This window comes from Balaenoptera ricei, chromosome 3 (assembly GCF_028023285.1).
Source record: "Balaenoptera ricei isolate mBalRic1 chromosome 3, mBalRic1.hap2, whole genome shotgun sequence".
NCBI classification, from domain to species: domain Eukaryota; kingdom Metazoa; phylum Chordata; class Mammalia; order Artiodactyla; family Balaenopteridae; genus Balaenoptera; species Balaenoptera ricei.
The window spans coordinates 58,191,803-58,212,134 of record NC_082641.1 but is presented as its reverse complement, the minus strand read 5'-3'; the positions used below and the strand labels follow the sequence as shown (position 1 = coordinate 58,212,134).

Genomic DNA, 20,332 nt, shown 5'->3' with positions numbered 1-20,332 from the left:
AACCTGACACCTCTATTGCTCAAAGCATTAGTTAGACTATTTAAGAATTACTTCAAATGCATAGTTTGAACTCTCCCAAGAAAACAAGGGAGCTCTCCAAAAGTCACAAAATTAAGACTCACTGAGAAATACAGTGATGACCTACTGAGAATCTTTGCCCTGAAGAGTTTGGCTGGTCTCAGCCCAGAAGATCGAGTTTAAATGGCCTTTGAGGGCAAGAGACAAAGTCATGGATCCATCTCCTGAATAAAGCAGTACCCAGAGGGCTCTACTTTTAGTCAAATAGAAAAGTATGACCACTAGTAAAAGGAAAAGGCAAGGAACTTTGTCTCGGCCTAAGCTTTTGAAGTGGGGGGGGAAAGCGTTCCCTGGAAATCTTCAACTGAAAGATTAACATACACAAAATAGTCCCAGGCTGGTAATGCTGCATTTGGAGTTAACTCAGATTTACGAAACTCCCAAAGTTAGAGTCTCATTTGTCATAGGCCCACAATTCCAAATCATTAAACACTCTATGCAGCTATGCATCACAAGAAAGACACTACAAACAGCAAAATCAGACCCTCCGAACTTCAAATACACTAACCAAATATTCTAAAATTGAAGCATATTTAAATAAGATGTTGAAAAAAATAACTGAAAGCATGAGAAAGGAACAGGACACTATCCTAAAACACCAGGCTGACTTGACAAAGAACCAAATAAAACTTCTGAAAATAAAAAGGTATAATGTCTGAAACTTCATTGGACAGGTTAAATAACAAACAAAGAAAAATGAAAAGGTAATCAGTAAACTAGAATTTGAAATTTAAGAGATTACCCAGAATATAGTAAAAAGCTAGAGAAGGGGAAGGATATGAAAGGTGTTAAGAAACATGAAATATAGTATGAAAAGGTCCACATACTTTTTACAGGAGTTCCAGACTGAGATTAAAGGGACAACAGAATATGTGAAGAGATAATTTTGGAGAATTCTTATTAATTGATACAATTCTCAGATGCTGAAAATATATTGAGCTCCAACAAACCTCTATCTAGATACATCATAGTGAAAGTACAGAACACAGAGAGATCTTTAAAAAGAACTTTGCAGAATCATGTCTAGGTGTGATATTAAAATGATTTATAATGGAGAATAATATACACTGCATTTTGTACGATCAGAGAAAAGTGTAGAAAAATATGTAAACTATATATTGGTTCTCTTACAATGAGAAATTGCTGGGAGTGATGGAAAGGTCTTTTAAAAATCTCTATTATTTTGCTGGTGATACCATGTCTTTTTTAAATAAAAATATTTAAATTTACAATGTAAATTTTTTTATATTTAAAATAATTTATTTGTATTTAATAACTTGTTTTACATTTTAAATATTTAATTTTAATCTTTTAAATTAAAAAAAATTCAATCACAAAAGGAAAATAAATAAAACACCAAAACACCTTGGCTCTGCACTTTTTAAGCAGTGTGCTCCACGGCCTGTTTCCTTACCTGTAAGAATGGGGTGATAGCGTCTACTCTGCAGAGCTGTGAAGATCAAAGCAGCTACTATAGGTAACTTTCCCAGTGTTGGTACTACAGTTCCTTATTTTAAGGCAAAATCTGCCTCCCCCTAATTTTCACCCATTAGTTCTAAACTGACCTCTGAAACTTCACAGAACTAGGCTAATGCCTTTTCCCACAATCTTTGATGACTACTTATCTCATCAACCCTTCTCCATCCTCTATGTTTTCTCTTCTCTAAGAGGAGAACTGTTTCTTTGATTATTTCCCTAATATCATTGCTTCAAGAACTATTCAATATTATCAGGCCCAAACTGGTCCACATTAACTACACTGCCCATTTTGCTAAAGGTAATAAAAGCCACTCAGGTTTATAACCCTAGAACGTTTATTTCTCTTCCTCCTTCACTTCCACACTCACTCATGTACCATGTAGTAATTACTTGGAGTCTCCCCCCATCATCCCCTCTTCATTCTCTCTACTAAACTGGCACCCCATTCCCATCACCTCCCCCAACCTCCCAGCAATATTCCAAGAGTCTGTTAAGTGATCACCAGAAGCATGTTCCCCTCTCCCCATTTCTAATCCATCTTGGATATTAACACCAAGTTAAATACTCAATTTAATACTCAAAGTCATTGTTTCCCTTATTTTACTCCTCTGGTCAAGAACAAATCTTAGCCTCTAGTACCTATCAAATCAAATACAAACTCCCCCACTGGGCTTCCAGAGCATCCTGCAATGTTGTTCATCCCACACATAACCCATCGCTCACCACTTCTCCACATAAATCTCACTTGACCCAGATTTGCTCGCCATGGGTCCCATGCCCAGACTCTATACCACCTTACACTTCCATGAATCCCTTTCTGAATATTCTAACTCTGCAGCATGGGACACTAAGGTTTGAATCTTGGATCAAACACCTACTAACTCTGTGACCTTGGACTACCTCACTGGCCTCACAATATCTGTTGTAAAGATCAAATGGAATCCAGTACACAAAACCCCTAGAGTAGAACTGACACTCAGTAGGTACTCAGTAAACTCCAGGGTCCTGCCTCTCCTCATGTTTCCAGTGACTGCTCCTGTATCTTTTATTTTTTCTACAATCTAACACTTATATCCCAGCACTTGTTGCTAATTGTTTCATGTGTTTATCTTATATCCCCAGCTAAATTATTCTCTTGCATCCTTTGCTGTGTTCCATACATACCAAAAAATTAGGAGACTAAGTCCAATCATTATATATTCTTTGACGAGGAGTGGAGGTTAAGAGTGACTATTGTGTTTGAAAACACAACATATTCATTCAACAGCATTTGAGCAACTACTGGGCAACAGGATACCATGTGCTGAGGAGATATAATTCAACAAGAGAAACAAAAATCCCAGCCCTTCTGAAGCTGACAGTACAATTTACAGACAATAACCAGAAAATTTTCTAAGAGTACATTTGAAAGTGATATGTGTTATTTTAAAAATGAAGCAAAGGAGGAGGAAAGAGTGGCAGGGGTGGGCAGTGGGGTGCAATTTTAAGTACAGTGGTCAGGAAAGACCTCATTGAGATGACAACATTTGAACAAAGACTTAAAAGAGATGTAGGAGAGACCCATGCAGATGTCTGGGCTAAGAGTCTCAGGCAGAGGAAGGAGAGAGTGGAAAGTCGTGAAGCAAGGTGGGGACACTGACTAGTGCGAGCGTGATCAAGGAACAGCAAGGAGCCCGCGTGAGTAACATGGAGAGTAACAGAAAAAGGAGGACAGGAGCTTCTGGGCTGCTGAACACGTGGAGGTGCTGGGAGAGCGGCCCGCTCAGAGGGAGCGCGGAAGCGCCACATACCTTGCCCTCTGCATCTCTTCCACGTGGTTCTTCCTGAGTTACATCCTTTTTTAATAAACTGGTGCTCTGTTGCAACTAAAGAATGATTCGTGAAAACCTGTTCCACTTACAGCAGCCTATCTTCAGCATCTTTCGGAAGATACTCAGTAACCAGAGGAAATATTGACAGCATCCTCAAAAAAACACATACCATCTACTGAAAGAGTTTCAGAGTTTAAAAGCATGACTTCTCCCGGCTCTGGAAAAGTTGTAAAATCAGCAGAGACTGACATAGTCACTTCCAGAATGCCTATAGGACCCCTCAGTAGCAGCAGGAAAAGACAAAAGCAGCTCCACCTTTAAGAATTTCCAAGAAACCCACCAGAAGGGTTGTACCAACTACCGTAAGTGTTGAGAAAATTTCCAAACCTGCCTCAACCATCAGATTGGCTGAACCAATAGCAAAAGCCCCACCATCTCCCCAAAGAGACGGGAGAGCCGGACCTGTACCAGCTACTGCCAGAGCTCCACCCCTTCCTAGATTAACTTCATTACCCACGACTAAATATTTACAGACTCCTGTGTCCTCAGTGTCCTCTGAACCTTCCGTACACACTGGGGGGCGGTTAGAAAAACTGCTTATGTCTTCTGCCTCCTTCCAAAGCTCTACCTTGAGCAGGCTAGAGCTCCACAGACAGGTTTGGAGCTTTCTAGGAAGGACAACGTTATAACTATATTTAAGAGGCTGTGACCAAGTCGCGTTTGTGTTTTTATTTTACAATACTCTGTAGTAAAATCACACACATGCACTCAAAAAAAAAAAGGGGGACAGAGAAAAATGTAGGGCCTGATCACATAAGACCTTATATGTCATCATGTGGGCTTGGGTTTCTCTAAGTATGAAAGGATTCATTCAAGGGCTGCAAGCTAAGGAGTGACATGATCTGACATATATACTAACAGTATTATTCTAACTACTATGTTGCAGGTTGACAAAGGGACCAAGGGCAGAGTGGGGGACTTGTTTGGAGGCCACTGCAATAATCCAGGCAAGAGACGATGGTGGGCAAGAACGGGGCGGTAGCAAGGGCAGCAAGAGCAGTAACTGGATTCTGGACACATTCTGAAGATAAAGCCAATTGGATTTCCTGGCAAATCGGAAGTGGGATGTGAGAGAAAGAGGGTGTCTCCAAAATTTGAAGACTGAGCTAAGGATGAAATTGCCATTAACGGAGATGGGGAGTGGCATAGGTGGTGCAGGTTTGGGAAAGGAAACCAGGGATTCAGTTTTGGGCATAAGTTTGAGATGCCCACACGTGGAGAGCTGTCACACAGGCACTGAGATACACAGTCTGCAGTTTATTCTGCCCACCAAGTCCTTTTACTGATTTATTCTCATCAAAGCACTAGTGGGAAGATAAGAGATTAAAAGGAGGAAGAGTAGGGACGGTTCCCTGTCCTTGAGGATGTGGAAATCTAAAAAGGGAACATGAAAGCCTTTTCTGCCACCTATGGCACAGCCTAAGCTGGAAATGGCATCTTCCTTTTCTAACACTTGGAAAGGCATCAAAGGAATGAGATGAGTACATCCAAAGAGTGGTTTTAGACACAAAAACACACCACCATGTTGACTGTCTGGGTTCCAGCTGTAGCCAAAATACATGCCAACGATACAAGCAAATGAAACCACATCCACCATTTTATGATAAAATCTCCCCCAAACTCCCCTCTTACAGTTCTGTTCTCCAGATAGAGTGTGGTCTACAGGGTTATTTTCCTTGGAAACCACGATCATTTTCCAAAGGAAAATGTGTTCGGGTTTTCTAATGGACAAGGAAAAGGACGAGACTAAGAACCGGGCCTCTCGAGTCAGCCCTGGCTCCCCTCCATGGGCCCCGCCCTGCCTCTGCCTCCTGACTTGGTTTCTCAATGTGTAAATACTGCAGCAGGGAAAATATTTTCCACTGCCTACACACAGGGCTTTTGTGAGCATTAATGAATTAATGTGTATAAAACACTATGAGCTACTCAAATAAAAGGACAATGAAACTCTATTTGTAAATTTTTGAGGTTCAGACAGAGCAATCTTAACTCTTTTCTTACAAACCCCACTGAAAATCAGACTAAGATATCAGAAGTTATCCTGCACCAGCCTGAAGAGACAAAATGAGATAATGTCTGAAAGTTCTTTGTGAAGTTCAACTCCAGTGTTAGGATTTCTAGCAACAAGATAAAAATGCAATATTAAACAGGTTAAGAATCATTACAAACCAACAAAAAGCTGTAGTTCTAGTAAAGCTCCCTGTGGTGGTTAAATGTGTTGACCTGTGAGGCCATATTCTGAGTTGTTGCTGGAAACATGACAAGACCCAGGAAGAAAATATGGGCTTTTGTCTAAGAGCCGTAGGATCGAGCACAGCGTAAGAGCCGTCCATGAAAAGAGCTTTGTTGAAGGCGTTTTCCCTTATTTTCTAGATGCTGTCCAAGTCCACTCAAGTGGTCACGGTTACCACTGAAGTGAAGAGGCCACTGTATAGATTCTGCTGATAATCCAGGTAGACGGTTTTCCCTGCCCGCTGTGATTTTTACTTCAGTATTCAAACAACCTTTCACGTTGTCTCATTCCTGGCTCAGACTGTGCCAAAAACCAGACGAACGCACGACCTGGAGGTGGAACCTTTCCCCCACCAAGCAATGATGTGCTCAGATTACTGTGACCATCAGGTTTTCTCACACCTCAACTTTTCATTTCAGAAAGAAAAGAGCAAGTGGTGGCTAGAAAAATATCCGACACGCAGAGGGCAGAAACAACAAGCTACAAATGACTCCATGATTCACCTGGATCTAGACCAAAGATCTTGATGAGTTCATCCCAACAACGTTTCCGCAAGCAGGCCGGCACGATTCCCCCACTGTGGACACCTGAGGCGGGAAAGGCTGACTCGCCCAAGGTCAGCGCGTTCTAATCCCTGAGCTGCTCATGACTCACGGTAAATTCCAAACTACCAGTTCCGTGTTTACTGCACACGGACCCTAATCTCCCAACTGGTTTCCCTACTTTTGGCCCCAGCTCGCTCCAGTCCGTGAGGCCCGCAACCAAAAGATTCCACTTCTTCAAATATTGCTCTGGGTGTCCAGCCCCCGTCACCTACTCTAAGCCTCTCGGTGGCTCCCCACTGCCGAGAGAGGAAAGGCCACCCTTCCACACCTGCCATTCAAGGCCGCTGTGTGTGAGCGTCCCTCCCAGGGCCTCCGACAACACTTCCTTTCTCCTCTAGAGGGGGCTTTGTGGTGTTCTGGCTGTCGGGCATCTTTCCCTTTTTCCAGTTAGCACCTGCATCCCCCCTCTGGGGAGCCCTCCACTGTGCACAGCTTTGACAGGAAGTAGGATCCCACTGTCCTTACAGAAGCCAACGGGAATTCGTTGCAGCCAGGGATGGGTACGTGGGGTAGAGAGCTTCTGCAAGGGAATGCCATAGGGGCAGTTAGGGTCATAGTTAGGCATCAAAGTCTATTTCCGTTATCACCCAAGAACTACGGCTAAGGCACTCTCCAGCCTATTTCCTACAACTTCCCATTACAGGCTGGCCATTCTATGAGGGTGGCCTACTATGTATCCCCATCTCCCCCACCCAAACACTGTATGTACACTTCCACCCCTGTGCTATCTTCTTGGAAAACAGGGCAGAGGTGCCTGACCGGGGTAAGCACAGGGCAGGAACAACAAACCCAGTCCAGGAGCTGGGCATGCTGAGTCTTGAAGGATGAAGGCAAGTGAAGTAGACTAAAGGGAAGGATGTGGGGCTGGAGAGGAGACACATTCCAGCCTGTACACTGAGCACAGAGAACATGTCGATCTATGTAGGGTCTGAAGTCTCTTCTTTAGAGCTGCGTGCAAGATGACAAGGGGACAAAAGCTGAGACTAGAGATGCAAGCAGAGCTCCGCTCAGCACTTTACCATTTGAGTCTCCATCCTGAAGCTTAAGGGGTGGCTTAGAAGAAATACAAGAATAAATCCCTAAAAGCCAGAAAGAGAGCAAAACTCTGTTTCTCCCAATTAGCTTTTTGAAATTCCTAACATTTACTCTTAATATATGTACTCACCTCCACAAAATACAACATAATATTAAACCAAGACACCTGCTTCAGTTAAACTCATTCCAAAATAATTTAGTTTTGTATATATAGCACCCCCAAAAAAATCAACCCCATCACATTCCTGAGCAAAGCAGGAAACAGAAGGAACTGCAGTGTGTCCAAGTGTCAGGCTGTGGAAAGAACCAAGGCAGAAAAGAGACACATAACCTGGATTAGGGTTCTCAATCTGTCTCTAACTAGATGTGTGACTTTGGGCACGTTACTTAATTCAAGCCTTGACTTCCTTAACTGTAAAACGTAGCTAACGATGACAACAGCTACGAGACTGTTAGGGTGATGAAACTGAAGGTACCTAAAGCACCTGGCACACTCAGCCACACACTGACGCCATCCCTTTCTTCCCAAGGAACAGTTCCCCCAACAAAGACCTCAGTTTCTGGAAGGCATGTCCCTCACTCCCTGAGGCATCCCTGGAAAACCAGTGGGCCAGGAGTGAGGAGATGTGGGTTCCTATAACTGCCGTTTCCAACCGTGTGACTGGGAGAGGTCAACCAACCACTTGGGAGCTCCATTTCCATATCTGTAAAATGGAGACAATAATCACTGCCCACTCCTGGACATGCAAGGATTAAGGGAGAGTCACAGAAGCTTTTACGAACTCCAGATACATAAACTATCATCACCAAGTATTTGTGTACTTATAAATGACCTTCTCTGAGACATATTTCTGACACCAACTTTGAAATTCCAGTTCAACCGCTTTCCTCATGTCACTCGTGAACCTACAAAGACTCTTTATGCTTGTTAGGCCTCTTTCAAATTCTGTTTGATTTCCAACTCTCCTTAACGTGGTCCCACCTTACCTGGCTCTCAAATACTCTTTCCTCCTGCTCTCGCAGATTTGCACGCTGTCCCTCTCATGGTCCACACTCACTCCCGCACCTGCGCTGGCTCTCCTACCTAAAGCACCCTTCCTTCTCCCTCTCTGTTGACCTAAGTGGATAAATCCTAACACCCAACTTATTCTACCTGCTCCATTACACCGCTGGTTACTCCAGCAATAAGGATTCTCTCCTAGTTCTGAACTCCCTACCAGACTCTCAGTTGATATTTTACTAAATTCCCTAATTTCTCCTCTCTGCTAGTGTTCTCTTCAACTAGGTAACAAGCTTCTTGAGGGAAGAGAGCATGTCATTTTTATGCCCATTCCCCATTCCCTAAAAAGTTCAACATAGCACAACAACATAGAAGGAGAACATGGACGGGAGGTTCTCACACCTCTCTGTGCACCAAAACTTTCATCCTTGGTTCATTTCCACAAACTCTTAACAAGCACCTACTCTGTGCTTGATGTTAATGAAACCAAGGTGAGCAGGGCAAGTTCCCAGGTCTTAGAGGCTCAAGACACCAACAGGTCAATGACAGACTCCAGTGCAGTGGAGCAAGGGAAGTTGCAGATTCTAATGCTGACTTTCAATCTACAACCACGGTTAAAACAAAACTGCCTCTTCGGGCTTCCCTGGTGGCGCAGTGGTTGGGAATCTGCCTGCCAATGCAGGGGACACGGGTTCGAGCCCTGGTCTGGGAAGATCCCACATGCCGCGGAGCAACTGGGCCCGTGAGCCACAATTACTGAGCCTGCGCGTCTGGAGCCTGTGCTCCGCAACAAGAGAGGCCGCGATAGTGAGAGGCCTGCGCACCGCGATGAAGAGTGGCCCCCGCTTGCCGCAACTAGAGAAAGCCCTCGCACAGAAACGAAGACCCAACACAGCCATAAATAAATAAATAAATAAATAAATAAATAAAACTGCCTCTTCCCTTGTAGGAATCGAGCCATGGATTCTGACAAAGATGTACTTAATGCATTATGAGCAAAATGTTGGGAATAATCGAAAAGTCTCACATTGAGAATAGTATACTAATTTTATGCAGTCACTGAAAATGATAATTTTTGAAGGGTATTTAACAAACACATTAATAATATCAAAAGTAAAAAATAAAGAATGCCCCGTGTACATACTATGCGATCCCAATTACGTTACGGTGAAACAAGCTGTGGTCGACCAGAGGTTCACTGTCCACCAGGCCCCACCTCAAGCACTTCACACAATGACCACAACAAGGGCAGCCTGGGTGAGGCCTTCCACATCCCCCATGATCTCCACCAGCTTCCCCCAAATAACACAACCTAACTAAAACTGTGTTTGGCTTCAAGACAAGCCCCCTCTTCCTAGTACAACTGCTTTCCCTCCATTCTTACTATAGTGAAAAGCTGGAGTTGCCTCTTAACATATGTTAATCATTTATTCTGCACCATTGTCCGTAAAGTGTTGTTACTGTCATTTCATGGATGAGAAAACGGACGGAGGGCCCAAAGTCACCAGCTTAAAAAAAAAAAAAAAAAGGTAGAGCTGGGAATTAGAGCCATGTATATCTCGTCCTGATCTCATTACCTGGACCATAACACCAAGAGCATTTTCCATCCCCCTCTCAGGCCCAACCAAACTCAGCAAACTGTCAAAGCCCCATGTGTATGATCAGGCCAGGGCTGAGTTCCTGGGAAATCTTACCTCATTCATGCTCTCACTATAACTCTCCTAAATGTATTAGACCTAATTGTAGCATTTGTCTTTCAAAAGTATTTTGGTCTCCGTGAGATGTAGAGTTTCAGAGTGTCTAATAACTCCTCTATGCATTAATTATCAAGTAACCTGTATACCGACAAGCTTTTCATTTGGATAGATGAGAAACCTACATATACAGGTAATTTCAATTAGGACACATCTCTCAGGTTATGAATGGGCCAGATTCCAACACCTGTAAATGGGTTATTTGCAGCTGCTACATGCCATGGGGGTTAAATATCCAGACCAGCCCACAAGAGCTTTTTTACCTCAAATACTAACCCGTGAGTATTTTTTTTTCATAAATTTTTTTATTTATTTATTTTTGGCTGCGTTGGGTCTTTGTTGCCCTGTGCGGGTGAGCGGGGGCTACTCTTCGTTGTGGTGCGCAGGCTTCTCATTGCGGTGGCCTCTCTTGTTGCGGAGCACGGGCTCTAGGCGTGCAGGCTTCAGTAGTTGTGGCTCATGGGCTCAGTAGTTGTGGCTTGTGGGCTCTAGAGGGCAGGGTCAGTAGTTGTGGCACACGGGCTTAGTTGCTCCGCGGCATATGGGATCTTCCCGGACCAGGGCTCGAACCCGTGTCTCCTGCATTGGCAGGCAGATTCTTAACCACTGCACCATCAGGGAAGTCCCTAACCTGTGAGTATTGTCCAAAGCATCATGTTTACCCATGTTTCCACAGGACAATCAGAGTTCGCATTTAGAATTCCAAAAACATACTTCCTCCTGCTATAACCCTGGTTGTGGGATTAGACCCTTCTCCCTCCTCCACATTCATGGAGCCGTGGAAGCCAGGACTCTCCCAACTTACGTGAGAAACAGGGCTGCAGTCTGAGGGCTGCAGCAGGGCCCAGCATCCGCAGTCTGGGTCCCCTTCCCTTTACTGCAGGGGGGATGCAAGGGGCTGACCCACAGCCCCCTTCCCTGCCACCACCCACGGTGTTAGACATGGTGCCCCTGAGAAACGAATTTCTGTCCCAGTTTCTCCATTACCCTGCTATTATTCCTCAAGCAAGCACACATTCTCTTCTGATATTTTCCAGGTACTTTTTCTACGGGTAACAAATAGAAACATCCAACAGAAATAACAAATAAGAGTTGGTTACAAAATATACATTAAATTCACTGAGAAGAGCGGGTTCAAGTATGCTGCCCTGGCTTTATTTTACTCACTAGGAGCACGTCCCCAGGGGCAAGCATTGATAATTTCAAGTCTCTGAGCTCCAGTTTCCTGATCAAGAAAACAAGGGGGCTGAACTGCTTTACAGCGACAGCTCCTTAATCATAAACTGGGTGGCAATGAAACCTCTCCCAACACTCAGAGTGGGAGTCTGATATTTCTGGCTCTTCCTTGCTCTACCAACAAAATCATCCTTGGTTCTAAAAAGCCTCATCCAAACCCTCCTCAACCCCTTCAATTCTGGGTCAGGCGCCCCTGGGCCCCTCTCCCTCTCCAGCCCCACCACCACCAAGAACATACCAAATAGGAAAAAAGCTACATAAGTGATATTTCGGAGGCAGGACCATATAATGGTTAAAAGCCCAAGATTTAGATTCAGATATGGGTGTCAATCCAGTTTAGCAACTTATTAGCCTGTGACCCCAGGCTAGTCACTTAGTCTAAGCCTCTGTTTCCTCATCTATAAAATGGGGACCCTAACAATGCCTATTTCATACGATTGTTGTAAGAAGTGAGTAACACACATAAAGCCCTTAGCAGCCTGGCACATGCACGCACTATGATGCCATTATCGTGGTCGTGGTGACAGTGATTATTACTGCTACAAATATTACTTCCCTGAAGGATGCTACAGCCTGATTGAAATGAGATTCTCCCCCAGAGGATGACTAACCTGTAAAATTCAACCCAAGAGCCACTCCTGAGACGGGGAGAAGCTTCTGTTTGCAGGGGGCATTGAAAGATGGGGTGAGGGGTGAGGGGTGGTGTTGATGAGAAGTGGGAGGGGTAGATGCAGTCCTATGCATTAACCCTTGCTCCTACCCTCCGTTCTCCAGGGAGAAGGGCCCTCACATCGAGGGCTAGCCCAGGAAAGGCATTCCTACAGCCACCTGACTCTGAGGGATGCAAGGCAGGCCTGTGCAAGAGAAGAACAGCCTGTCAGATCTAGAATTGAACTTGTTTAGGGAACAATCAGTCCCCTACGTCATTTAATGAGAAGCTGCATTCATGTTTCATTTAAAATTCTAGGAATCGCTGGTAAGTTTTACTGACTTACTTCTGGTAATACTGTGCTTCACATGTAAAATATCATCCTCTGCCTCTGTATTCTAGCAGCAGTAGATTTTTAATAGTATTTCCTGGGAATGGTCTATTTCCCCAAGCACTGAAAAGGAACTCTCAATGTAAGGAGTTCCATGCAAACAGCTCCATCCAGTTAACAGTGCAGAGGCACCCTCAACCAAAGCAAGAGTCACTATTGCAGGGAAAATAGGCGTTTTCTGGACATAATTTTCTAAAACATTATTCATGGAACCAGAGAACCTGCCATTATATCAGCATGTGGATGTCAAACTAAAGCACCTCTGGATGTGAGTTCACAGCAAATTTGTCAAACAAAATCAAGATAAATTCACCCCCCTGAGGACAATATAACTTTTGATGCACAAGAAAGAAGAATATCCATAAGAATGAGGATAATAATAAAGACAACTGAAAAATTTAATGAAATTCCCAATCACTTTATTAGTTCACTTAACTAACACTTATTGGGTAATTAAAATGTGCCAAATATTGTACTAAGATCTAGAGAAAAGATGACTCAATCTTTGCCCTTAAAATGCTCAATCCAATGAGAATGACAGACTAAAACAGATTATATGCCCATTGTGGCACAGGTAATACCAAGTAGTAGGATCAAATTAGAAGAGGAGAAACTGGTTGGAAGAGATATGACAGATTGCCAGATGACCCCAGATATCCATTCTCCCCTTCATTTTAGTAGTAGGATCCTTCGATTTCAGCTGTGCACATGGCCAACCAGCTAAAGCTACATGGCCCAAAATGGTAGCCACTACCACACATGGCTATTAAACACTTGAAATGTGGCTAATCCTACATGTTGAAATGATATTTTAAATATATTGGGTTAAATATACTGGGTTAATTTCACTTGTTTTCTATTTTTCAATAGGGTTATTAGAAAATTTTAAGTTACATATGCAGCTCCCATTATCTTTGACAGTGCTGAGCTAAGGACTCTATTACACAGCCTCCCCTGAAGTTCAATGTGGGCATACAATGAAGTTTTGGTTAGCAAGATGTAAACAGGAGTCCTGTATACAGGGTCTGAGTCAGGCCCTTCAGAGGAAGGAGTGGGGCCTCCACACCCTCTTTCCCGCTTCTTACCGGTTGGATGCAGGTATGTGGAGATGAGCCAACTGCACTCATGCCAATAAAGATAACGCCCTATGGATGGGGGAGCAACATGAAAGAAGGAACACGGTCCTTGGATAACCTCACAGAGGGAGCCACCCGACTCTCCAGTTAGACTTTTATATACGTAAGAGAAATTCCTGCCTTGTTTAAGTCTCTCTAAAGTCACCTCAACTATATTCTAGCTAACAGAGGAGGGTGTAAAAGGCTTCCTAAAGGAGATCATACCTTTAAAGACATCTTCAAGAGTGTTAGTTAGCCAGGCAAAGGAGAGAGGTATATTGGTCATGAGGGCCAGGTGCAAAAAGAAGGGTGTTTGGGGCACAGGAGATGACAGAGCCAAGGCAGAGAGGCAAGGGTCAGTGGGATGTGTCCAGTGAGCTTTCAAACAGGAGCACAAGCTTGGAGACACGGAGCTCTGGAAGAGGGAGAGGTAGCACTCAAGGATGAGGCTGCATCACCTTATCTTTGATAAAGGAGGCAAGCATATACAGTGGAGAAAAGACAGCCTCTTCAATAAGTGGTGCTGGGAAAACTGGACAGATACATGTAAAAGTATGAAATTAGAACACTCCCTGACACCATGCACAAAAAAAGGATGAGGCTGCAAAGGCTGGTCAAATGCCTGAAAGCCGTGAATGGTAGGTTGACAACCTGGAACTTTTGCACATAGGAATGCAGAACTACTGAAGATTCTACCTCAGGAGGGAACAATCTTTCCGGTGCCAGTGCATAAAGTGGATGTTCAGGAGGCCAAATCAAAGGCAGGAAGTGAAGGACTATCCCAGATAAGGTGTGATCAGGGTCTGACCTGCAGCAGTAGCAGTGTGGAAAAGATGGGACAGAATTAAGCCTGTTCAAAAGGTCCAGTCACCCTAGGGGGCAAAGAAGAGGGAGAAGTAAAACAGACTCTCAGACTTCTGGGCTAAAGGAGGGGACCAACAACTAAGGTAGGAGGAGGAGCCATTTGGGGTGGAGTAGGAGGTGACAGGCTCAGTTTCAGACACACGGAGATGTCGCCATTTGTGCCAAAGCACGTCATTAACAGCTGTCCCTTGCCTAGAGCTTAAATATGGTACCAGACACAAGATGCAGATGCCAGGGGGGTACTTATGTAGACACCCAGTGTCCACAGACATCAATGGCCCAACAGGGGATGGTAAACACCAGGAGGAAGGAGAGGAAGGGAAAAGGGAGGTAAAAGTTAATCAAAATCACAGGAATGTAAAACACTGCTGAGACTCTCCAGGCTCTTCTCAGAAAAAAAAGTAGAGAAACAAACGTGCACAAGACTTTTTAGGAGGAAATGGCAAACAAAAAGGAGTAGAAACTATTATAAAAACTTAAAGCAAAACTTTTGCCCAAATTGGCTCTCTTAACCTCTACATTAAATTTTATCAGTAATAAAAGCATATCCCAAATGACTTAGAATACTTCATCTTCTCAAATTCATTACCATGTTTCCTAAGGAAAGATCACACATAAAGATACTGCAATTCCATTTTAAGTTTTATAAAACTAAAATTAATCAAAATGAGATTAAAATTTCATAGTGAGTAGTTTCTTTTCAAGACTCTAGACCACAGGATCTGCTATTTTTGCAGAACTTGTGTATTCACTTTACCTATTTTTTAGGAAACAACCTGAGAAGAAATCCCATCACTTCTGAATTTTGAAAATGCTAGCGTGATTGGGAACCCTAACAACCTAGTTACATAAATATCTTTAAAAAAAAAACATGACCCTGAGCAAGTTGCTTAACATCTCTGAGCTCTAGTTTCCTCATCTTTACAATGAAAATCTGACCCACCTTCTTACCTCCCAGAATTGTTGAGGATTATGTGAGACGTTAATAGGAGCCCTCTATAAACTGTAGAAGGATATGCAAATTTTATTTTCTTATACAGAAGAAACTCTGCAAGACTACTAAAAGTTCTTTCTTGGATGCAGTGGCAAGCTAATGGATGGAAAGAAAGCAACAGTAATAATTAATCTTGATTTTCATAAAAAGTTTCCCAGGCAAAAAATAATCTATACCAGTGGAGTTTAATACAGATTCCCAGGTGCCACCTGCCAGAGATTCTAATTCCAGCAGTCTCAGTGCCCAGGAAATTGTATTTCAAGCTCCCCCACCCTCGACCCCAGGTAGTTCTAATGACCAGCTAGATTGGGGTCTCAAAGCTAGAAAATGCTGGCCAGATCACAGACCCTGTCGCATACACTGTAACTCAGCTGGCTGGATTCTGTGGCGGTCGGTCTATCCACTCCTGCAGTATTTATTGCGAGCACCCAGTTTGCACCAGACACGGAGCTAGGTGCCGGGAGGGAGCCTACGATCTAGTAGGGGAAGTTAAAGACAACACGTACACCAGCGATGACGACAGGCAGCAAGCAGTAAGTGCTCTGACAGAGTACATGCAGGTCCTTACAGAGCACGCAGGACAGGGGAAACTGACCCAGACTCCAAGAAGAACAGCAGGCGGCCAGGTTTTTGCAGGGAGCAGAGGAGTGCAGAGAAAAGGGAGTGGTGAGCAGAGGGAGAAATGCAAAGGCAGAAAACCAAGGTGTGTTCAGGGAGCTGCCTGAGACCTGTGTGGCAGGAGGGAAGGCCAGAGAGGAATACGGGAGCCAGACCACGAAGGGTCGTGAAAATTATGAGGCACTAGTGAAGGATTCCAAGCAGAAAACTGACATGCCCAGGTTTGTACTTTAGCAACTTCACCCTGAGAGCAGTGGAGGACGGGTGTGTGAAGTGGGAGGTAGGAGGATGCAGACAGGTAAAGGGAGCCTGGAAACAGGGATTATAATTAGGAAACCATTATAGTAATCTAGAGAAAAGAGGCCTGAACCATAGGGCACACAGTGGAGATCACAGGAAGAATCCCACAAAAGTTAACTCAGGGTCTGCTAGTTAAATGCTTCTCTATAACCTCGATTCCCACTAACTTAGCAGATAATGCATAATGGGAAGATACAAGAGCAACATTTAGGGTGATCCTAGCAGTGGCATTCCTAGTGAATTTGATACCTAAAGCAGGTCATTTCATATCCCCCTCCTTGAGACTTCCCTGGCAGTCCAGTGGTTTGGACTCCGTGCTTCCACTTCAGGGGGCCTGGGTTTGATCCCTGGTCGGGGAACTAAGATCCCACATGCTGCGCAGTGCAGAAAAAATATATACATATATCTCCCTCCCCTACATGACAAAATTTTCAGTAATAGTTTTTTTTAAGACATAATAATGGCAGGAAATGCACTGAAAATAATTATCTTATTGAACTACAAATATATAATCATGCCAGTAAAAAAAAAATAATGCAAATGTCAATAAAACGCTTAAATGTCTTCCAAAGATACAATGAAAACAGCTACTAAACTGTGCCAGTCATACAACTTTTCTTCATTTGTCTTTTAGTTCCGAAACAAATTTCAACTTGGAAGATATTCAAATTCAATAAAATAAAATATGTCAGATATAAAATATTCACTTATGAAACAACATTAAGACTCAACACTCACTCTGCTTCACTGCTTTACATTTTAAACACAAGAACCCCAAAGGGGGGCTTCCCTGGTGGCGCAGTGGTTGAGAATCTGCCTGCCAATGCAGGGGACACGGGTTCGAGCCCTGGTCTGGGAGGATCCCACATGCCGCGGAGCAACTAGGCCCGTGAGCCACAACTACTGAGCCTGCGCGTCTGGAGCCTGTGCTCCGCAACAAGAGAGGCCGCGATAGTGAGAGGCCCGTGCACCGCAATGAAGAGCGGCCCCCGCTTGCCGCAACTAGAGAAAGCCCTCGCACAGAAACAAAGACCCAACACAGCCAAAAATAAAAATAAATAAATAAATAAATAAAGAACTCCAAGGGGTCACACAGAGTGACAGAATTAAAGTAACCCCAGTTTTGTTTGTTTTTTTACCATCCCTCTCCTATCATTGCTGATTTCAAATCGACTGTTTAAATGTACTGTTAAATAGTACTACAGAGATCGGATACACAAACTGAACCCAAAGCAAGCTTGAACAATGCCAAATCTTTGATTTTACTCTCAGAACCAACTTGTATACTATGTGCTGGGGACCAAGTATATAACTGGGAATTGTCCAAGTTCAACTCCATGTTGAATACAACGTTTATTAAGTTGTATAATAACTTATACAACGTTTATTAGGTTGTAACACATTTAAGTCATTAAATGTGTTAATTTGAAGCTTTCACAGATATTATTAAAATGCCACAGTGACTGCAGGAATTATTTAGAGCTTAGACCAACAGAAGGATTCTGTGGGCAAGAAGTAACATTAACAGATATTGTTCATAACTGCTAGTGCATGGTGATAGCAAAACCAGACTGACTAAAGTCAATTTCTGCAGAAAAACTACTCCTTTATTGTCAGCATCCTGGCCGGGCAGCAGCAGAGGGGGGCGGGGATGACCACTGCCCATCCTCGAGATGCCACTAAAACCGAAAAGGGCCAAGGGGACAGAATCAAGGCCAACAAGGAACAAGTGCAGAGTGGTAGCGAGTGGAACAAAAGCAAACAGATAAATCCTTGGGAGTGATGAAATCAGAAGTCAACTTCAAGTTCAAAATGAAATACATTTAAAATGCCAACAGGCTGCTGGAATGCATAAAAATTCTGGGAACAAACCACAGGTACTGAGAGGTCAGAACTCTGGGTCTAGGATATTGTGCCTAGTCTGCAGCCTTCTCCCTAAGAAACAGCCATGAACTTAGAGGTCATAACTGACCCACCAGATAGCATATTAGATTCCATGGAAAAACAATTTTTAACTTCTGTTTTTCATCCTGCAAAGATTTAAGATGACAAGGTATATAAATCAGATCCTCTACCACTGACAAGTGTCTTACCTGAATTGTGACAAATGGCAAAGATGAGATACTTAGTTTCACTATGAAGACAAATCTGAAAATGCAGAGGGAGTGAACATTGTTTTGGATCAGTTGAATAGAGTATAAGCTCTCCTGGTCTCTTTTACATGTGGACGAGCTGGCTTTCCCCTCTAAGCCTCCTGAGAGACACCACGGGAAAGTAAAGAGAGAAAGGAGTCCCACAGACTAGGAAGGATCAATAAACAAACTGCTGGACCTAGAGCAGGTTGTTTAACCTCCCATATCTCCTTAGTTCCCTTATCTGTAAAACAGAAGAGGTTGTTGTAGGAGATAAAGATAAGAGGCACAAGGCTCCAAGCAGAGTGCCGAGCAAAGGGAAAGCAATTAACAAATGGTTATCATCACCTTCATTATGGAACTCCAAACCAAATGACACAAAGAGGTCTTTCTATAGCTGATGAAAATCTCACCCCATTCTCCCTGTAACAGGGCCCTCAAATGCTACAGGGGCCGCATGGATGGTTGGATAAACCTCATAAGCTTCATTCCTCCAACTGTACGAAGACAAAAAACACAGTGGTTCTATCTATGGCCTATGACAATCACATGCTTAGCTAATTATTATTAATTAGTTCATCTTTTGCAGCAGGAACACTATGTACCCTATCTCCCACCCCCACCCCAAGATCCAGAAATGAGGTTTTTTGGTTTTTTTCTCAACTGTGTTAAACAGCCAGTTCATTCCCAGGGAGGTGACCCAACTCAAGACTCTGGGATAACCAATGTATACTTAGCCCAAATCATTTCTAGTATGGAGACTCAATTGACAACAGTAACACAATTTTACAATTGAATGACTCCAAAGCCAGATGAGGTGAGCAAAAAACATTCTTGACCCTGTGGTTGCCTTTTTATTATGACCACCAACCCAAGAGTGAAGGGTCTTTTCATCATTGGCTTTGAAGGACTAGAAGAGACTAATGCTTGGGGCTAATGAAAGAGTAAGGCAAACATTTACAAATCATTTAAGTGTACATACTCCCACCAACATATGAGAGAAGTACTCACAAAACCTCTCTTGGTGGCAATATATCTTTTCTGAAAGGGGGATTGTGGTCTCATGAAATGCCTCACTAACACTTCTGCTCAAGTGGCTTTATACTCTGGCTAAACAACAGAAGAGAAGAAAAACACTGGGTTTTGAGGGGGTTTTGATTGTGTTTTACTTTTTGCAACCTCTAGTACAGAAGCAGGGATTCCTGCTAGAACATGCCACTCATCAGCCCCTTTTCTTACACAACAGGCCTCTTTGAAACTTTCCTCCCCTACTTTGAGTTGTCTCCACATCTTCCTCCCATGTCACTGAATGCAGACAAAAAGACCCAGGACTGGTATCGTACCAGTTGATCACATTCACTGCTTTTCCACGTGTATATTCACAGAGTTATGCCATAAATAATTTTTCACAAACAGAACTGTCATTCTTTAGGTTTTGTATTTATATGTTATTTAAACTTGCCAAGTATTTCCATCTATAATTTCATCTGATTGGCAAACTCCTCAGCTTTATCTAGAGGGCTGGTATCATCCCCATTCACAGAGGGGGAACCTAGAAGTGCAAAACACTCTACTAAAGTTCAACTAGGTTTGCACTCCCAATCTCAAGTTTAATTTTCAGACTAAGTGAGAACACCTGCATTTTATGCAAAAGTGGCCTGTTAATAAATTCTTAACTGGCTGACAGAACAGTTTCTTAAAACTTTTTTCTAATGTTAGTAGTGCAGAAGAAAGTTCTGCTTTGACCTCTTTGGCACTATAAATATCAAAACTCTTTCAAACTGATGGGTGAGTGGCATTCTGACACAAGGCATGTAAAATATACTTAATAAGGCTGCTTAACTTTCTTAGGGGATTTTCATATTGTACATGTAACTGTTTATATATTGCTCAGAGAGTCACAGAAGGCAAAAGATGAGGAAACTGAGGACAGGGATATGAGTCTTGCTTATGGGCTTGTGGCTAGGTGCCTGCCTGA

At 43.2% G+C, this 20,332-nt stretch overlaps 1 protein-coding gene across 1 annotated transcript in view; it reads right to left on the bottom strand.

Moving 5' to 3' along the window:
- ARHGEF28 (Rho guanine nucleotide exchange factor 28) overlaps positions 1–20,332 on the bottom strand; it is a 316,101-nt gene that overhangs the window by 277,024 nt on the left and 18,745 nt on the right.